We start from the raw sequence: 18,376 nt of genomic DNA, 5'->3' as shown, positions 1-18,376 counted from the left end.
ACATACCAAGGACTCAATAGTTGTTAATATGCAGGTCCGAAGCTGAAGCTCAAGGGGCAGCTTGGACTAAGGACATAAGTTTGGGGAACTTGGGAACCACAACTGGAAAATTATTTTATTTTTCTAATGGTATCTACTCAAAAATTCCCATTCTGCTAACTAAAGTTTTGATGTAAATTATGACAGGGTTTGGGAAGGGTTTATCCAAACTGGCTTGATGGACTTCTGGACACTGTAGCCTCCAAGTGCCCTCTGCTGTTTAATGACTAAAGACTGAATTTCTGTAGAAAGTACCTCGCCTTATGAAAACATAAAATCTTAACAGTCATACATTCACTGGAAATCAAGAAAAGAGGCCGGGCACGGTGGCTCATGCCTGTAATCCCAGCACTTTGGGAGGCCGAGGCGGGCGGATCACGAGGTCAGGAGATCGAGACCATCCTGGCTAACACGGTGAAACCCCATCTCTACTAAAAATACAAAAAATTAGCCAGGCGTGGTAGCGGGCCCCTGTAGTCCCAGCTACTCGAGAGGCTGAGGCAGGAGAATGGCGTGAACCTGGGAGGTGGAGCTTGCAGTGAGCTGAGATCGCCTACTCCACTCCAGCCTGGGCAACAGAGCGAGACTCCCATCTCAAAAAAAAAAAAAAAGAAATCAAGAAAAGAGTATCGTGAATGAACAACTTCCAAGTCAGGGTGTCTCAACCTTGGCACGACTAGCATTTTGAACCCAAAAACTCTTTGTTGTAGGTAGATGCTGAGTGCTGCAGTGTTCACAGCATCTCTGGCTCTACTTACCAATGGCAGTGGCATCCCCCACCCAACTTCTGAAGGTTTCCACACATTGCAAAACGCCCCCTAGGGGACAAAACTGCACCTCCCCCTTCATCCCACCAACTCCATCTCTGGATGTGAACCACTGTCCCAGACCCAGTGGTCTTTCATTGTAACTATAACCAAGGAAACTGGAATCAAATTAAGTTTGAAATGCTCACTTAAAAACAACTAGCCCAAATGACATCCTCTAGTGAAACTAAAAAACAGGTATGTACACACACAAACCATCCCAGTGAGGTTTTGAACTATGACATCAAAACATGAAAACATTTCCTTTGAAGAGTCTGGGTCTAATTGGACAGTCTTTGGAAGGACTGCCTCATGCTCTAGCTGAGGGAATGCATGACTAACCTCTTCATTTCAACAGGACACAGGAAAACGTGGCCAGGTAGAGCATTCTTTCCCCATATAAAACTGGGTGGAGTCACCGAGGTGGCTGCAGGCAGGGGCTCCCTGGTGCCTCCCTGCTCACCAGCAGGGAGAAGAACCCAACAGTATCTTGGGAAGCGATGACTAAGCCACAGCAGAAGCCACGGAGGGCTTGGAGACCAGCAGTGAGTCTCCACACAAGGGGGCTCCCAGCATCCTGCAATCCACGCACCGAGGGCAGTGAGGGTCTCATCTGGATATTCTCTTCCATCTGTCACTGTCTTTATGCACATCGCTCTCCACAGAAAAGTGAGTAATTCTTACACACTTTAAATCACTTGAGACATTTTTAGTATCAGATTCCCACATCAGTTTACCACAGAGTTTTTGAGGTTTTAACTTTTTCCTCCCTATCTAAGAAGAGCATACACCAGAAAAGAACCATCCAGTGAATCTCCTGGCCCCCAAACTCCCCCATGATGGGACTGGTGATGGGGTGTCCAGAGTAAAATGTCTGATAATGAGACCAAAACTAGTTGCCAATTATCTAAATTATCTAAACCAAAGGGCAGCAAATATGCATGTAGAACAAATACTCCCTTAAGGGCCAAAAGGAAAGAAAATTGAAGACAAGTAATTAAGGCATTAAAGATGTGTGAATCACAATACAAATTCTTCTACGTCCAGGGAAGGTCAAAATCTTTCCTTGTGTTCCTCAAAATATGGTGCTATAGACAGGAACCACTGGCCTTTTTTCTGTCCTGGAGGATCAATTTTGGTGCACAGAAAGATTTTTAGACTTTTGTAATATTAGAACATATATTATATATTACGTATTACATATCATACAGCAGAACTCAAGATTCATATGAATTTTAGATTAAAAGGACCACAAAACCAGGTATCAAGAACAGGGTTGGGTATGATGTTTCATGCCTGTGGTCCCAGCACTTTGGGATGCTGGGGCAAGATGATTACTTGAGGCCAGGAATTCAAGACCAGCCTGGGCAATACAGCAAAACTCTGTCTCTACAAAAAATACAAAAATCATCCAGTGTGGTGGCTTGCACCTATAGTTCCAGCTACTCGGGAGGCTGAGGTGGGAGGATCACTTGAGCTCGGGAGGTTGATGCTCCTGTGAGCTGAGACCATGCCATGACACTCCAGCTTGGGCAACAGAGTGAGACCCTGTCTCAAAAAAAAAAAAAAAAAGAAAGAAAGAAACAAAAGGCTGCTTTAGGATACTGCATTATTGGCAGGGTACAAGGGTACAAGTCACACATCCACTGTCCTCTGTTGCTATGGGGGCCTCACAGTGGAAAGCTAGGGACATACTGATAATTTTCATCTGCTGTGCACCAAACGGCCCAATTATTTTCCTACCTAAGGTCAGTCGGGGAGCAAGGGAATCTGAAGAACACCCCAGAGAACTGAAGATTCTGTCTCCACAGAGAAAAGGGAGTCTGTGTAGACACACACAAGTCAACCATATGATTTCTCTGAACTTTTTTTTTTTAAACAGTCTCACTCTGTCACCAAAGCTAGAATGCAGTGACCTAATCATGGCTCACTGCAGTATGGACCTCCTGGGCTCAAAGAACCCTCATGTCTCAGCCTGGAAGGATCCCTCTCACCCTGCCTCCCGAGTAGCTGGGACCACAGGTGCACACCAACATGCCCAGCTAATTCTCTCTCAGACAGGGTCTCAAACTCCTGGGCTCAAGCGATCCTCCGCCTGAGCCTCTCAAAGTGCTGGGATTATAGGCGCCAACCACCATATCTGGCCCAACATTTTTTAAGTCAATTTCATAGGGTCACCTCCTCAAAACCAAGATTTATATCTTTGCATGTTTTTATGGTACATGCAGCAGTCATCAGATGCTTGCAAGGGAAGGACAGAGGCTAAGAGAAATCAGAAGCGAGCGGAGCCAGACACCAGCTCCAGCTCTGAGCCCAGCCCCAACAAGATGTTCCACTTCTGGCTGGCTGCAGGGTGCACACCTATAGTCCCAGCTACTCAGGAGCCTGAAGCAGGAGGATCACTTGAGCTCAGGAGCTTGAGTCCAGCCAAAGCAACAGAGTGAGACCCTGTCTCTTTAAAAAATAAAAAATAGGCCGGGCACGGTGGCTCAAGCCTGTAATCCCAGCACTTTGGGAGGCCGAGACGGGCGGATCACGAGGTCAGGAGATCGAGACCATCCTGGCTAACATGGTGAAACCCCATCTCCACTAAAAAATACAAAAAAAAAACTAGGCGGGCGTGGTGGCAGGCACCTGTAGTCCCAGCTACTTGGCAGGCTGAGGCAGGAGAATGGTGTGAACCCGGGAGGTGGAGCTTGCAGTGAGCTGAGATCCGGCCACTGCACTCCAGCCTGGGCGACAGAGCCAGACTCCATCTCAAAAAAATAAAAAAATAAAAATAAATAAATAAATTAAATAAATAAATAAATAAATAAAAAGAATATTCTACTTCTGGCCCACTTAACATCCATTATGGTCCTAAATAACTAAAACTGCTAAATTTTATTGAGCTTACCTATGTTAAATGCTTTCCATCTCACACCTCCAGGGGGTAGGTACCATTATCCCTATTTCTAGGTAAAAGAACTGAGACACATGGAAGGTAACTGCCCAAGACCCACAGTCACTCAGACCAGGCTGCCTGCCACCAGCACTCACGCCCTTAGCCACCACCCCACCTCATGCTGCCTCCTTATGTGCACCATCTGGGTGAAAATAAAAACAAGAAGCTAAGGGCTGACATTCCAAGATTGTAATTCTAAGGAACACAGGTTCTTCATGCCGAAAAAGGATCCCACTCTCTCTATAAAAAGCCTGCCAAGAGGCCAAGCCAGGAGCGTAAGCCACTGATACGGCTGTGTCTACCCAAATCTCATCTTGAATTGTAGTTCCCATAATCCCCATGTGTCACAGGAGGGGCCTGGGGGGAGGCAATTGAATCATGGGGGCAGTTTCCACCATCCTGTTCTTGTGATAGTGAGTTCTCACAAGATCTGATGGTTTTATAAGGGGCTTTTCCCCCTTTGCTCAGCATTTCTCCTTGCTGCCACCATGTGAAGAAGGATGTGTTTGCTTCCCCTTCCGCCATGGTTGTAAGTTTCAGGAGGCCTCCCCAGCCACACTGAACTGAGTCAATTAAACCTCTTTATATTAATAAATTACCCAGTCTCAGGTATTTCTTTTTTTTTTTTTTTGAGAGTCTTGCTCTGTTGCCCAGGCTAGAGTGCAGTGGTGCAATCTTGGCTCACTGAAACTTCCACCTCCCAAGTTCAGGCGATTTTTCTGCCTCAGCCTCCTGAGTAGCTGGGATTACAGGCGCCTGCCATCACACCCAGCTTTTTTTTTTTTTTTTTTTTTTTTGGTATTTTTAGTAGAGACAGGGTTTCACCATCTTGGCCCGACTGGTCTCGAACTCCTGACCTCATGATCCACCCACCCTGGCCTCCCAAAGTGCTGGGATTACAGGCGTGAGCCACTGTGCCCGGCCAGCCTCAGGAATTTTTTCATAGCAGCATGAGAATGGACTAATACAGCCACCTTCTAACACAACTTCTGCTCTTAGCTTGAAATGTCTTTAAACAGTTTCTTTAAAAAAAAAATAAAAAAGAGTGAGTCCAGGTACAATGGTTCATGCCTGCAATTCCAGCACTTTGGGAGGCCAAGGTGGGAGGACCGCTAGGAGTTGAAGACCAGAATGGGCAATACAGTGAGACTCCATCTCAAAAAAATCTTTTTTTTTTTTTTTTTTTTTTTTTTGAGACAGAGTCTCCCTCCATCGCCCAGGCTGGAGTGCAGTGGCACGATCTTGGCTCACTGCAAGCTCTGCCTCCCAGGTTCACGCCATTCTCCTGCCTCAGTCTCCCGAGTAGCTGGGACTACAGGCGCCCGCCACCACGCCCAGCTAACTTTTTGTATTTTTAGTAGACGGGGTTTCACCGTGTTAGCCAGGATGGTCTGGATCTCCTGACCTTGTGAGCCACCCACCTCAGCCTCCCAAAGTGCTGGGATTACAGGCGTGAGCCACTGCACCAGGCCAAAAAAATTTTTTTAATTAACCAGGTGTGGTGGCACATACTCGTGGTCCCAGCTACTTGGGAAGCTGACATGGGAGGATCACTTGAACCCAGGAAATCAAGGCTGCAGTGAGCCGTGATTGTACTACTGCACCTCTGCCTGGGTAACAGAGTGAGACACTGTCTCAAAACAAACAAACAAAAATAGCTGTATTTGTTGGGTGCCTGCTAACTGCCAAGAGTTTTCTACACATACCAACATACTAACATGGCATATACTGACCCACCTATAAGCTGGGTATCTACAGCACCATAATCCTTACCCAAAACCGAGGCCAGATGTGTTTCAGAGTTCAGAATTTTTTGAATTTTAGAAAGGAAATATTGTATGTATATTTTATATATCATATATTATATAATACTCCTGAGGAAGTCTGAGGCAGTACCCATAAGAAAACACATTAACTCACTGGGTGTGGTGGCTCATGTCTGTAATCCCAACACTTTGGGAGGCCGAGGTGGGAGGATCACTTGAGTCTAGAAGTCTGAGATTAGCCTAGGTAAAAGAACCCTTTCTTTACAAAAAATTAATTTAAAAAATCAGCCGCATCTGGCGACACAAGATTGTAGTCCTCACTACTTGAGAGGCTGAGGTGGGAAGATCACTTGAGATCAGAAGTTCAAGGCTGCAGAGAGCTTTGATCATGCCACTGATTCTAGCCTGGGCAACAGAGCAAGACTCTTCTCAAAAAAAAAAAGGGGGGGGGGATAAAATGTTAATTAACAATCTGTGGTAAAATAATGAAATATTCGTATTAAGTGGAATAGAAATTATAAATAGCCTCAATAAGTCCAGGCCAAGTGGCACCAAATCTATGAAAAACATTCCATTTTCAGAGGCTCTGGGGTTTCAGGATTGTGGCTGAGGAATTGGGGCCTGCACCATCGTACTCACTTTATGTGCTGCTGTCCTGGTTCAGAAAGACCAAGTAACCTGGTAAAGTTCATGCAGCTGGGAAAGAAGAAAGAGAGGCAAGGTATGAACTCCGACTCTCTCACCCAAAGCCTGCACAGTGCTGCTCACACTTAGGTGAATGTGACAATCACCTAAAAGCCTCTCTGAGAGCTGACTGTGAGTCGGCAGGTCTGAGGCAGGGCCTGGGAACCTGCGTTTCTAAAGCAATGGGGCCCCTGGAGGGGATGTGCTGCTTCCACTGGAGCAGAGGCTCCCAGTCCAGCAGGGCATCAGCACTCCCAGGAGCTCTTTAAAAATTCCCTCTACATCTGAATTTCCAGGGTCTTAACTGATACAAATGGTATGGGTGGGGGCCTCAGTTTTTGTGGTCATTTCTAGTAGCCCAATAAGTCACTAATAAAGTAGGGCTCTGAGAAGGCAGCCTACAAGCCCAGTCAGGAGTTCCCCTCACAGTCCCTACTTTCCATCAAAGGAGTCTGGGAAGATTCCAGCAATGACCACAAAATGTTATTAAATTCCTCAGAGACAAAATACCCCAGCCATCCTAGGTTCTGGGGATCACAGCATTTTTTTACCCTCCCTTGGAATCAACAAAATCCTACACATACCACACTAAAGGCCAAGTTCTGGAGGACAACCACAAATAAATATGAAAACTATTGCTGCCCGGCAGCTGACAGAAGCAAATACTTAGCAGAAGACTATGAGAAAAGTGCTCAGCCAGGCACAGTGGCTCAGCCTGTAATCCCAGCACTCTGGGATGCCAAGGCACACGGGTCCCTTGAGGTCAGGAGTTCGAGACCAGCCTGACCAACATGGCGAAACCCCATCTCTACTAAAAATACAAAACTTAGCCAGGCATGGTGGCATGTGCCTGTAGTCCCAGCTACATGGGAGGCTGGGGCAGGAGAACTGCTTGATCCGGGAGGTGGAGCTTATAGTGAGCCGAGATCGCTCCACTGCACTCCAGCCTGGGTGACAGAGTGAGACTTCTTCTCAAAAAAAACAAACAAATGAACAACAACAACAACAAAAAAAAAAAAAAACAAGAAGTGCTAACACTTGGGCTGGGCTACATTATGGGAATGAATTCACGAACTGAGTGCAATCTGCACATACTTAGTCAAACTGTGCATTTTGAATTATGCTCACAAGATGCTAAGATGGAAAGGAACCTGAGTGGTGGTGCAGCTGGTTCCTCCCTCTGTGTAAACTCTCTGTAGCTCCTCTGATGTCTGCGAAGCTCCTCCCAAATGCACCCATCATGAGAAAGACTCTGAGCAGGCCTTCCACAGCACTAATCTCCCCCCAATGCCACCAGACTCTTAATTCTGCTTTCAGTAGTCCAAATCTGCCACTGCTTCTCAAACCCAGTCTCAGGCCACTTCTGATATGACAGGTATGTATCCCAGCCTGGTCACCACCCTAATGCTGGTTCTCTGCAGAAGCTCATTTGGTTAAATTCCTCCTGTAAACTGAACAAGAGTCTATTCTGACCTGAGTATTAGCTTTTGTTAATTACTAATCCTCTAATTTGCCCTTTTTTTGTTCTATTGCCTCCTTCATAAAGTGTCATGTTCCAGATTGAAATCAGCAGTCTGAATTTCTTGAGAACACAGAATGTCTCATGCAGTATTTTTATGCATTTACCTAGCACTGTAACAACAGGACTGGCATCCATGAAGTGCCTTCCAAAGGTCTGCTGAGGCCGGGCACAGTGGTCATGCCTATAATCCCAGTCTTTCGGGAGGCCAAGGCAGGACGATCACCTGAACCCAGGAATTTGAGACCAGCCTGGGCAACATGGAGAGGCCCTATCTCTACAAAAAAAATTTTGTGTTTTTGAGACAGGGTCTCGCTATCGCCCAGACTGGAGTGCAGTGGTGCGATCTCAGCTCACCACAACCTCTGCCTCCCAGGGTCAAGCTGTCTTCCTACCTCAGCCTCCTGAGGAGCTGGAACTAAAGGCGCATGCCACCACACCTGGCTAGTTTTTGTATTTGTTTTATAGAGACGTGGTCTCCACAAAGCCCAGGCTGGTCTCAAACTCCTGAACTCAAGTAATCTGTTCACCTTTGCCTTCCAAAGTGCTGGGATTATAGGTGTGAGCTACCATACTTGGCCCAAAAAATGTTGTAAACTTAGAAAGGTGTGAGGATCACGTGAGACTGGGAGGTTGAGGCTGCAGTGAGCGTGATCGCACCACTGCACTCCAACCTGGGCAGCAGAGCAAAACCCAGTCTCAAAAAAAAAAAAAAAAAAAGGTTTTCTGAACTAAGCTGGATTTGGTCAGTGCTCACTCAAATGTTGTTTTTCTTTACACGAAAATACACTGAGTACCTAAGCTTAGTCAGGCACACAGTAGATAAATACATGCTGACCTGGTGAACGTGTGGTGGACATATCCTGTCCTCTCTTTCCCAACAAAGAAATACAAGTGCCTTTAACCTTAAATACCATTTTTCATTTTTATGGTGAGATAAATTTTAAAAGCTTGATTATTTTATTTTCACAACTACTATCATCCCCATATGCCAAGCAAGGAAACAAGGCTTTCAAAGAGATTCAGTGACGTGCCTAAGGTCACAAAGACAGATGGGGACTAGACCACTGGTCTCTAATTCCTCCTGGAATCTTGTCCTTCCACTGCAGGGTTTCTGCAGGAGGGATGCCACTATCTCCTCCCCATCCTCTCCCTCCCCCTCCTACTCCCCCTCCTCCCCCTCCCCCTCCCCCCCTCACCAACAGATAAATCTCCATGCTTCCCACCATTCTATACAATCCAGAAACGTTTACATCAGTAGTGTTACACATAAAAGAGCAGAATGTCAAAGCCTGATAAGCCCTTATCATATACAGAATTGGGGACTCTATGAAGACGCCTCTCAGACCACTTTTTTCAGGTTGAACTATACCTTACATGTTTCACTCCAAGCCTAAGTGACTAAAATATAAAGCAGTTCCTAAGAAGCTTAAGACCATACAGAAAGGGGTAACTATATTGATTCATCTTAACCCAAGGCACTATCTATTTTGTAAGATGCAGAACACAGAGAGAAGACAGGCCAGGGGCACGTTTTCAACTGTGTGAATGACGCTGCCCCCTGGCCCTTGCCCTCCTGCCTTGCCTACTACCCTCCCCAGGCCTCAAGTCTCATTACCCTTCTCTGACCCCTATGCTGGTCACCCCCGGGCCACAGCCACTACATTCCGGCAGAAAGAATCCCGAAGGTGATGGCGAATGATAAAGTACGTAGTGCCCAAGGAAGCAAGCCCAAAGGCTCATGGAGAGCAATGATTCTGTCCCTTATGCTATGTCACAGGCCAGCACACTTTTGGAATTCAAAAGAACAGAATGAGGAACAGGTGTCCTTATTCAAAATATATACGTAACATTTTGCCTTCGTAAGAGACCTCAGACCACGCAGACCAGAGGTCCTGGCCTCAGGAATCACGGGAGAAGCAGAGGCACTCAGGCCTCTGCAATTCCCTGCAGCAGCCAGTCATTCCGAGGCATTGACCAAGGGCTGTTTGGGGAAAAACTCTCTCCACCTGTGCTTTCCCCGCTTTCACACCCTGACAATAATCGCCAACGCAGAAGAATTCTGTGAACACAGCTGTTGGGGGTTCAGTCGCCAAGGCTGTTCACCCCCAATCCCTACTTCAGACACCAGTCCCAAGTCCAGGCCTCTGGAACTTCTGACCCACCAGCTTCAAGTTGGGGTTCCCACAAACCCTCTTTGGATTCGACTAATTTGCCAGAGTGGCTTACAGGACTCCGGGAAATATGTACTTACACTGACTGGTATATCGTAGAGGATACTGCAAAAGACACAGATGAAGGGACGCAAAGGGCGAGGTATGAGGCTGGGCGGGAGCCTCCATGCCCTCCCTCGGGCCATCCTCCAGAAACCTCCACGTGTTCCACCAAGTGGAAGCTCTCGAACGCTGTCCTTGAGTTTTTGTTTGTTTATTTTTGAGACAGTCTCGCTCTGACACCCAGGCAGGAATGCAATGGTGCAATCTTGGCTCACTGCAACCTCCACCTCCTGGGTTTAAGCGATTCTCCTGCCTCAGCCTCCCGACTAGCTGGGATTACAGGCGCCCGACACAACGCCTGGCTGATTTTTGTATTTTTATTAGAGATGGGGTTTCACCATGTTGACCAGGCTGGTCTCGAACTCCTGACCTCAGGTGATCCACCCGCCTCAGTCTCCCAAAGTGCTGGGATTACAGGCGTGAACCACCACGCCCAGCCTGTCCTTGAGTTTTTATGGAGGCTTCATAACACAGGCATGACTTACAATCATGTAGAGATGTTTTTGGACAAAAAACCATGATCTAAACCCAGCAAGGCCTGTCTGTTCAGACTTTTCTTGGCCTCTCTGTGCAGCATTCCTTCCTCCAGGGAATGGGGCAGGGCCCTCTCTGGAATAAGGGTCTTCTGACTCACAATCAGATTAGAGTCCTGCCTTGGGCAGCTGAAAGGAGGCAAGACACCCAACATTACAACAAAAGACTGTAACAAGGACTACGGGACTTATGAGTCAGAAACAATTGATGAAAACCTACACACACACATATATACATATATACACACACACATATATATATACGTGTGTACGTGTATGTGTGCATACGTGTGTGTATATACACACATATATATACATGAAACACCACAGTAGCTCACTCTCCTCATTCATGCCTATGTTGCACAGAAGGTCAGATGTTCAGGAAAGACTCCTTGGGAACAAAGAGAGGTTATGCTTGGGAAACACAGGATTAAGTGGCTTCCCAGCCAGGGATGTTGGGGCTCTCCATACAGGTATAAGCAAGGGGCACTCATGGAACACAGGCAGACACAGCTCTTCCCTCATTAATCCCAATACACTGGGGCTCCACTGGAGTCAAAGACACAGATTTCTTGTTTCATTATTTAAATCCACTCCCTCACTTCTCTGTGACCTCATCATGTTTGCTTGGCTCAGTGTTGCAACAATCAGCTGAGACAGGCTGGGAAGGCAGGGTTTCTATGTGAAAGCACATCCCTACATACACACCTCTGCACACTGTCAAATTATCCCACACTTTTATACATAAACAGCCAGAACTTTATTCTAATAAGTCTCTGGGGATTTACTAGAATGATGTAGGGTAAAGGAAAGGAAAGTTAGGATATATAGGCTTACTAATATTTTCTCAATGAAGCTTTTTTTAAGAACACAGAGGAATATTAAAAACCTCACAATATTCTTTAAAATAAAAGGGAAGGTTTCAACTAATTTTTAAAATGAACTAGTAATAGGAAGAAAAAAAAATGTATGGACCCAAAGTTGTACTTGAAAAACTTGACAGGCCGGGCGCGGTGGCTCAAGCCTGTAATCCCAGCACTTTGGGAGGCCGAGGCGGGTGGATCACGAGGTCAGGAGATCGAGACTATCCTGGCTAACATGGTGAAACCCCGTCTCTACTAAAAATACAAAAAAAAAAACTAGCCAGGCGTGGTGGCGGGCGCCTGTAGTCCCAGCTACTTGGGAGGCTGAGGCGGGAGAATGGCGTGAACCCGGGAGGCGGAGCTTGCAGTGAGCCAAGATCACGCCACTGCACTCCAGCCTGGGAGACACAGCGAGACTCCGTCTCAAAAAAAAAAAAAAAAAAAAAAAAAAAAAAAGAAAAACTTGACAAACGCATGATCAAGGATGGCTGCTGCTAAGACATACATTTTATAGAGGTAGTTATTTTATGAATAGGTATACTCCAAAAGTTTTTTTTTAATTATTGATTTAGAACACATAATGTATTGTCTCACTGAAAATGAGTAACACACAACAGTTGGCATTTCCATTTTAATCCACAACAGTTTTCAAATGGGTATCTAACATATATTACTGAGAGCACTATGGAATCTAGCCACCACGCATATATTGGATTAAAGACAGTCACAAATTCTTTGACCCTCCTTTCCTTAAGAATTAGGGTCCATGTCCCCTCTCCTCAAATATAAGAGGGCTCTGTGTCTTTTTAGAACATGGCAGGAATAATGCTACACTGCTATCCAAGCCCAGGCTTAAGACACTGGCAGCTCCAGACTGGGTGCAGTAGCTCACTTTGGAAGGCCAAGGTGGGAGGATCGTTTGAACCCAAGAGTTCAAGACCAGCCTGGGCAACATAGTTAAGACCTTGTCTCTACAAAAAATTAAAAACTAAGAAATTAGCTATGCATGGTGGCATGCACCTCTTGTCCCAGTTACTTGGGAGGCTGGACTGGGAGGACCACTTCTGCCCAGGTGTTTGAGGCTGCAGTGAGCTATGATGGTACCACTGTACTCAGCCTGGGCAACAGAGTGAGACTCTATCTCAAAAGAAAAAAAAAAAGAAGAAAGAGGGAGAGAGACAGACTGGCAGCTTCCACTTCCTCTCCTAGAACACTCACTCTTAAGAGTTCTGAGTTGTCATGTAAGAAGCACAACCACCTCAGTTAGGAGAAAGGCCATCTGCAGAGGACCTGAGAGCACAAGGAGGGGGAGGATCCCCTGAGCCTGGCCTTCCAACCATCCAAGCATGTGCGTAAGGCCATCTTGGACCCTCATGACTGGACCAGCCAACAGATGAATATCAATAAATTACCTCCATCAAGGCCACATGGAGCAGAAGAATCACCCAGCTGAGCCCTGCTTGATCAGGCCACAGAACCATGAGATGCAAAGGTAGATTACTGTTTTAAATCACTGATGTTTAGCGTGGTTTCTTATTCAGCAACCATTATCCAAAACAATCTATGGCTTTTTCAGGAAATGAAAGACGCACATCTCTTTCCTGCTGTGGCATCAGGAATATAGTTCCCTTCCCTGAAGCTGCACTGGTGGTGTGCTGTCAGCCATGATATTCCCCAGCCGCAAGCCGTTAAGTGCACCTCCTATGCATAGAGCTGGCACTACAACATGAATGTGTCTGTGTTGAGAAGAGGGAAAGTACATGGTATGATCATCATCATCCCAGCCAGAGATGTTAGGATTGTCTGCTTGGAAACCCTCCTAGAATTTTTGCACTTAGGAGAGGGCAGGTTTCAAAATTCTGAAGAAACATGATGCACAGTCAAAATACAACTGGGCTGGGAGCAGTGGTTCACGCCTATAATCCCTGTACTTTGGGAGGCTGAGGCAAGAGGATCGCTTGAGGCCTGGAGCTGAAGACCAGCCTGGGCAACAAAGTGAGACCTCGTCTGTACAAAAAAAATGAACAAAACTTGCTGGGTGTGGCGGCATGTGCCTGTAGTCCCAGCTACTCAGGCAGCTGGGTGGGAGGACCACTTGAGCGCAGGAGGCCAAGGCTGCAGTGAGCCAAGATCATGCCACTACACTCCAACCTGGGCAACAGAGTAAGACCTTGTCTCAAAAAAAGATTGGTTCCCAGATACCAAAGTCAAAAATACCACAAGGAAAAAAAACTACAGGCCGGGTGCAGTGGCTCATGCCTGTAAGTCCCAGCATTTGGGGAGGCCAAGGCAGGTGGATCACATGAGACCAGGTGTTCGAGACTGGCCTGGCCAACATGGCAAAACCCTGTCGCTACTAAAAATACAAAAATTAGCTGGGCATGATGGTGCATGCCTGTAATCCCAGCTACTGGGGAGGCTGAGGTTGCACTGAGGCAAGATCGCGCCACTACACTCCAGCCTGGATGACAAAGGAATATTCTGCCTCAAAAATGACAAGAAAAGAAAACTACAGACTAATATTCCTAATGAACATAGACGCAAAAATCTTCAACAAAATAGTAGCAAACTCAATCTAACAATACATTAAAAGGATTATATACCATGACAAAGTGAGATTTATCCCAGGAATGCAAGGGTGATTCAACATACAAAACAAAATCAATATAACACACTACATTAATAGAATAATGAAAAAAAAATATGATCATCTCAGAAGATGCACAAAAAGCATTTGACAAAACTCAACAACCTCCCATTAAAAAAAAATAAGTCAGTGGCCAGGCACAGTGGTTCACACTTGTAATCCCAGCATTTTGGGAGTCTGAGGCAGGAGGACTGCTTGAGGCTAGGAGTTTGAGATCAGCCTGGGCAATATAGCAAGACCCATCTCTAAAAAAAAAAAAAATCAATTAACTGGGCATATTGGTGCCCACCCGTAATCCCAGCTACCTGGGAGGCTAAGGCAGGAGAACTGCTCAAGGTGAGGCATTTGAGACCAACCTAGGCAACACAGCAAGACCCTGTCTCCACAAAAATTAAAAAATTAGCAAGGTGCAGTGGCTTGCCCCTATAGTAGTCTCAGCTACCAGGGAGACTAAAGAAGGAGCATTGCTTGATCCTGGGAGTTCAAGACTGCAGTGAGCTATGATCATATCACTGTACTCCGGCCTGGGCAAAAGAATGAGACCTGGTCTGGGGGAAAAATAAACGCCAGGCACGGTGGCTCGAACGTGTAATCCCAGCACTCTGGGAGGCCAAGGTGGGCTGATTGCTCAGGAGTTTGAGACTAGCCTGGGCAACATGGTGAAACCCATCTCCACCAAAAATGCAAAAAAAAAAAAAAATAGCAAGGCATTGTGGCATGTGCCTTTGGTCCCAGCTACTCAAGAGGCTGAGGTGAGAGGATCACTTGAGCCTGGGAGGCAGAGGTTGCAGTGAGCCATGATTGCATTACTGCACTCCAGCTTGGGTGACAGAGCAACACCCTGTGTCAAAAAAAAAAAAAAAAAGAAAAAGAAAAAAAGAAAAGAAGAGAAAAGAAAGAAAACACAGCTAACTTCATAATCAGTGGTGAAAAGCTTCCCCTGAGATTAGGAACAGTATGAGGATGCTCACTTTCATCACTGCTATTCAGAATTGTACTAAATGTCTTAGCCAGAGCAATTAGGCAAGAAAAATAAATAAAAGGCATTCAAATTAGAAAGAAGAGGTAAATTATATATGCAGGTGACATGATTCTGTATAAAGAAATCCCACAGAATCCACAAAATAACTACTAGAGGTAATAAATTCAACAAAGTTGTAGGGCATAAGACCAACATACAAAAATCAGTTGTTTCTATACACCAGCAATGAGCAATACAAAAAGAAAGATCAGAAAATAATTTCATTTACAACAGAACCCACAAGAATAAAGCACCAAGAAATAAATTTATACAAAGAGGTGAACGATTTGTACACTAACACTACAAACTATCGCTTAAAGAAATTAAAAGAGACATAATTGAATGAAAAGACATCCCAAGTTCAGCCGGGTGCTGTGGCTCACGCCTGTAATCCCAGCACTTTGGGAGGCGGAGGCAAGCTGATCACGAGGTCAGGAGATCGAGACCATCGTGGCTAACACAGTGAAACCCCGTCTCTACTAAAAATACAAAAAATAGTCAGGCCCTGTGGCACGTGCCTGTAGTCCCAGCAACCCGGGAGGTTGAGGCAGGAGAATGGCGTGAACCCAGGAGACGGAGCTTGCAGTGAGCCGAGACTGCACCACTGCACTCCAGCCTGGGGAACAGAGTGAGACTCCCTCTCAAAAAAAAAAAAAAAAAAAAAAACCAGAAAAAAAGAAAAGACATCCCATGTTCATGGATTGGAAGACAATACTGTTAAGATTGCAACCCCCCAGAGCAATCTACAGAATCAATCCCCTCCCTATTAAAATTCCAATGACCTTTTTTGCAGAAATGGAAAAGGTGACATTCAAATTCATATAAAATTTCAACTGGCCCCAAATAGTCAAAACAATATAGAAAATGAAAAAGTTGGAAGACTCATACTTCCCAAACTTACTACTTCAAAACTTATTACAAAGCTTCAGGAATCCAAACAGTGTGTGATATGGTTTGGCTGGGTCTCCACCCAATTCTCATATTGAATTGTAGCTCATACAATCCCCATGTGTTATGGGAAGGGACACAGCGGGAGGTAATTGAAGTATGGGGGCAGGTTTTTCCCGCGATGTTCTCGTGATACTAAGTCTCACAAGATATGATGGTTTTATAAAGCACAGTTCCCCTGCACAGACTCTCTTGCCTGATGCCATGTAATACACACCTTTGCTCCTCCTTGTCTTCCACCGTGATTGTGAGGCCTCCCCAGCCATGTGAAACAATGAGTTCATTAAACCTCTTTTTCTTTATAAATTACCCTGTCTCGGGTATGTCTTTATTAGCAGCATGAGAACAGACTAATAAAGTGTGGTACTGATGTAACAGACTTACAGAGCAACAGAATAGAACTGAGCATCCAGAAATAAATGCAAACATCTATGGCCAATTTATTTTTAATAAGGGTGCCAAGACCATTCAATAGGGAAAGAAGTGTTTTCAATAAATGGTGCTGAGAAAACTAAGTAAGAACATACAAAAGAATGAATTGGGACTCCTATCTCATTCCATATACAAAAATTAACTGAAATGGATCAAAGACCTAAAGGTAAGAACTAAAACAATAAAACTCAGAAGAGGCTGAGTGCAGAGGCTCACACCTATAATCCCAACACTTTGGGAGGCTGAGGTGAGTGGATCACTTGAGGCCAGGAGTTCTAGACCAGCCTGGGCAACATGGCAAAACCCCATCTCTACTAAAAATACAAAAATTAGGCAGGCTAATTAGTGGTATGTGCCTGTAGTCCTAGTTACTTAGGAGACTGAGGCATGAGAATTGCTGGAACCCAGGAGGCGGAGGTTGCAGTGAGCCAAGATCATGCCACTGCACTCCAGCCTCGGCAACAGAAGGAGACTCGGCCTCAAAAAAAAAAAAAAAGTTTAACATTCAGAATATATAAAGAACTCAACAGACATTGTCCCCCCAAAAAATGTACAAATGGCCAAGAGTCACATGAAAAGACATTCAATATGTTTGCCCATCAAGAAAATACAAACCCGGCCGGGCGCGGTGGCTCAAGCCTGTAATCCCAGCACTTTGGGAGGCCGAGACGGGCGGATCACGAGGTCAGGAGATCGAGACCATCCTGGCTAACACGGTGAAACCCCGTCTCTACTAAAAAATACAAAAAACTAGCCAGGCGAGGTGGCGGGCGCCTGTAGTCCCAGCTACTCGGGAGGCTGAGGCAAGAGAATGGCGTAAACCCGGGAGGCGGAGCTTGCAGTGAGCCGAGATCGCGCCACTGCACTCCAGCCTGGGTGACAGAGCCAGACTCCATCTCAAAAAAAAAAAAAAAAAAGAAAAGAAAATACAAACCCAAACCACAATGAGATACCACTTTACACTAACTAGAATAGCTTTAATCAAAAATATATACATATACAACACACACACACATACACACACGTACATCCTTTTGTAGTTCATAAGTGTGATTGGGTATTCAAATGCAGGTGTGAGAGGTGCCACTCTTAAACCTTGTTATGATATTGGCACATTATCCATGTGACATAAAAAAGAAAACAAAATAAATTTCGCAAAGATGTCCTGAAATTGGAACACTGCTAGTGGGAATAAGTTAAATACAGTATTACCATATGACCAGCAATTCCACTCCTAGGTACATACCCAGGTGAAAAACATACCTACACAGAAACTTGTGCACAAATGTTTACAGCAGCATTACTCTTAATAGTCAATAAAAATAATCCAAATGCCCATGAACAAATGAATAGACAGATTGTGGTATATATGTACATACAATGGATTATGATTCAGCAATAAAAAGGAACAAAATACTGACACATGCTACAACTTGGCTGTACCTCAAAAACATCATGCTAAGTGAAAGCAGCCAGACACAAAAAACAAGTTATATGATTCCTAGATGCTATATCTGGAATAGGCAAATCCACAGAAACCAAAAGCAGATTAGAGATTATCAAGGGACGGGAAGATTGGGGAATGGGAGTGATTACTTAAAGGGTAAAGGGGGATGAAAAGTTGTTTTTTCTTCTTTAAGAGACAGGTTCTCCATCTGTCCTCCAGGCTGGAGTGCAGTGGTGCCATCACAGTTCACTGCAGCGTCGAATTCCTGGGCTCAAGCAATCCTCCTGCCTCAGCCTCTGGAGTAGGTGAGACTACATACAGGCTCAGGTCACCGTGCCCAACCTTTTTTTTTTTTTTTTTTTTTTGAGATGGAGTCTTGCTCTGTTGCCCAGGCTGGAGTGCAGCAGCATGATCTCGGCTCACTGCAACTTTTGCCTCCCGGGTTCAAGTG

At 45.3% G+C, this 18,376-nt stretch overlaps 1 protein-coding gene and 1 non-coding gene across 25 annotated transcripts in view; one reads left to right on the top strand and one right to left on the bottom strand.

The window, feature by feature from the left end:
• The window catches only part of TRAF3 (TNF receptor associated factor 3), a 140,552-nt gene that overhangs the window by 111,874 nt on the left and 10,302 nt on the right, over window positions 1-18,376 (bottom strand). The gene's annotated exons all lie outside the window — the stretch shown is intronic.
• On the top strand, window positions 17,507-17,607 carry LOC114680049 (small nucleolar RNA U13). Its single transcript, XR_003732123.2, has one exon. It is a non-coding gene; the product is annotated as a small nucleolar RNA U13 (small nucleolar RNA).

Source organism: Macaca mulatta, chromosome 7, assembly GCF_049350105.2.
Source record: "Macaca mulatta isolate MMU2019108-1 chromosome 7, T2T-MMU8v2.0, whole genome shotgun sequence".
Taxonomy (NCBI): Eukaryota; Metazoa; Chordata; class Mammalia; order Primates; family Cercopithecidae; genus Macaca; species Macaca mulatta.
The sequence above is the reverse complement of the archived record's forward strand: the minus strand, read 5'-3'. Positions and strand labels throughout refer to the sequence as shown.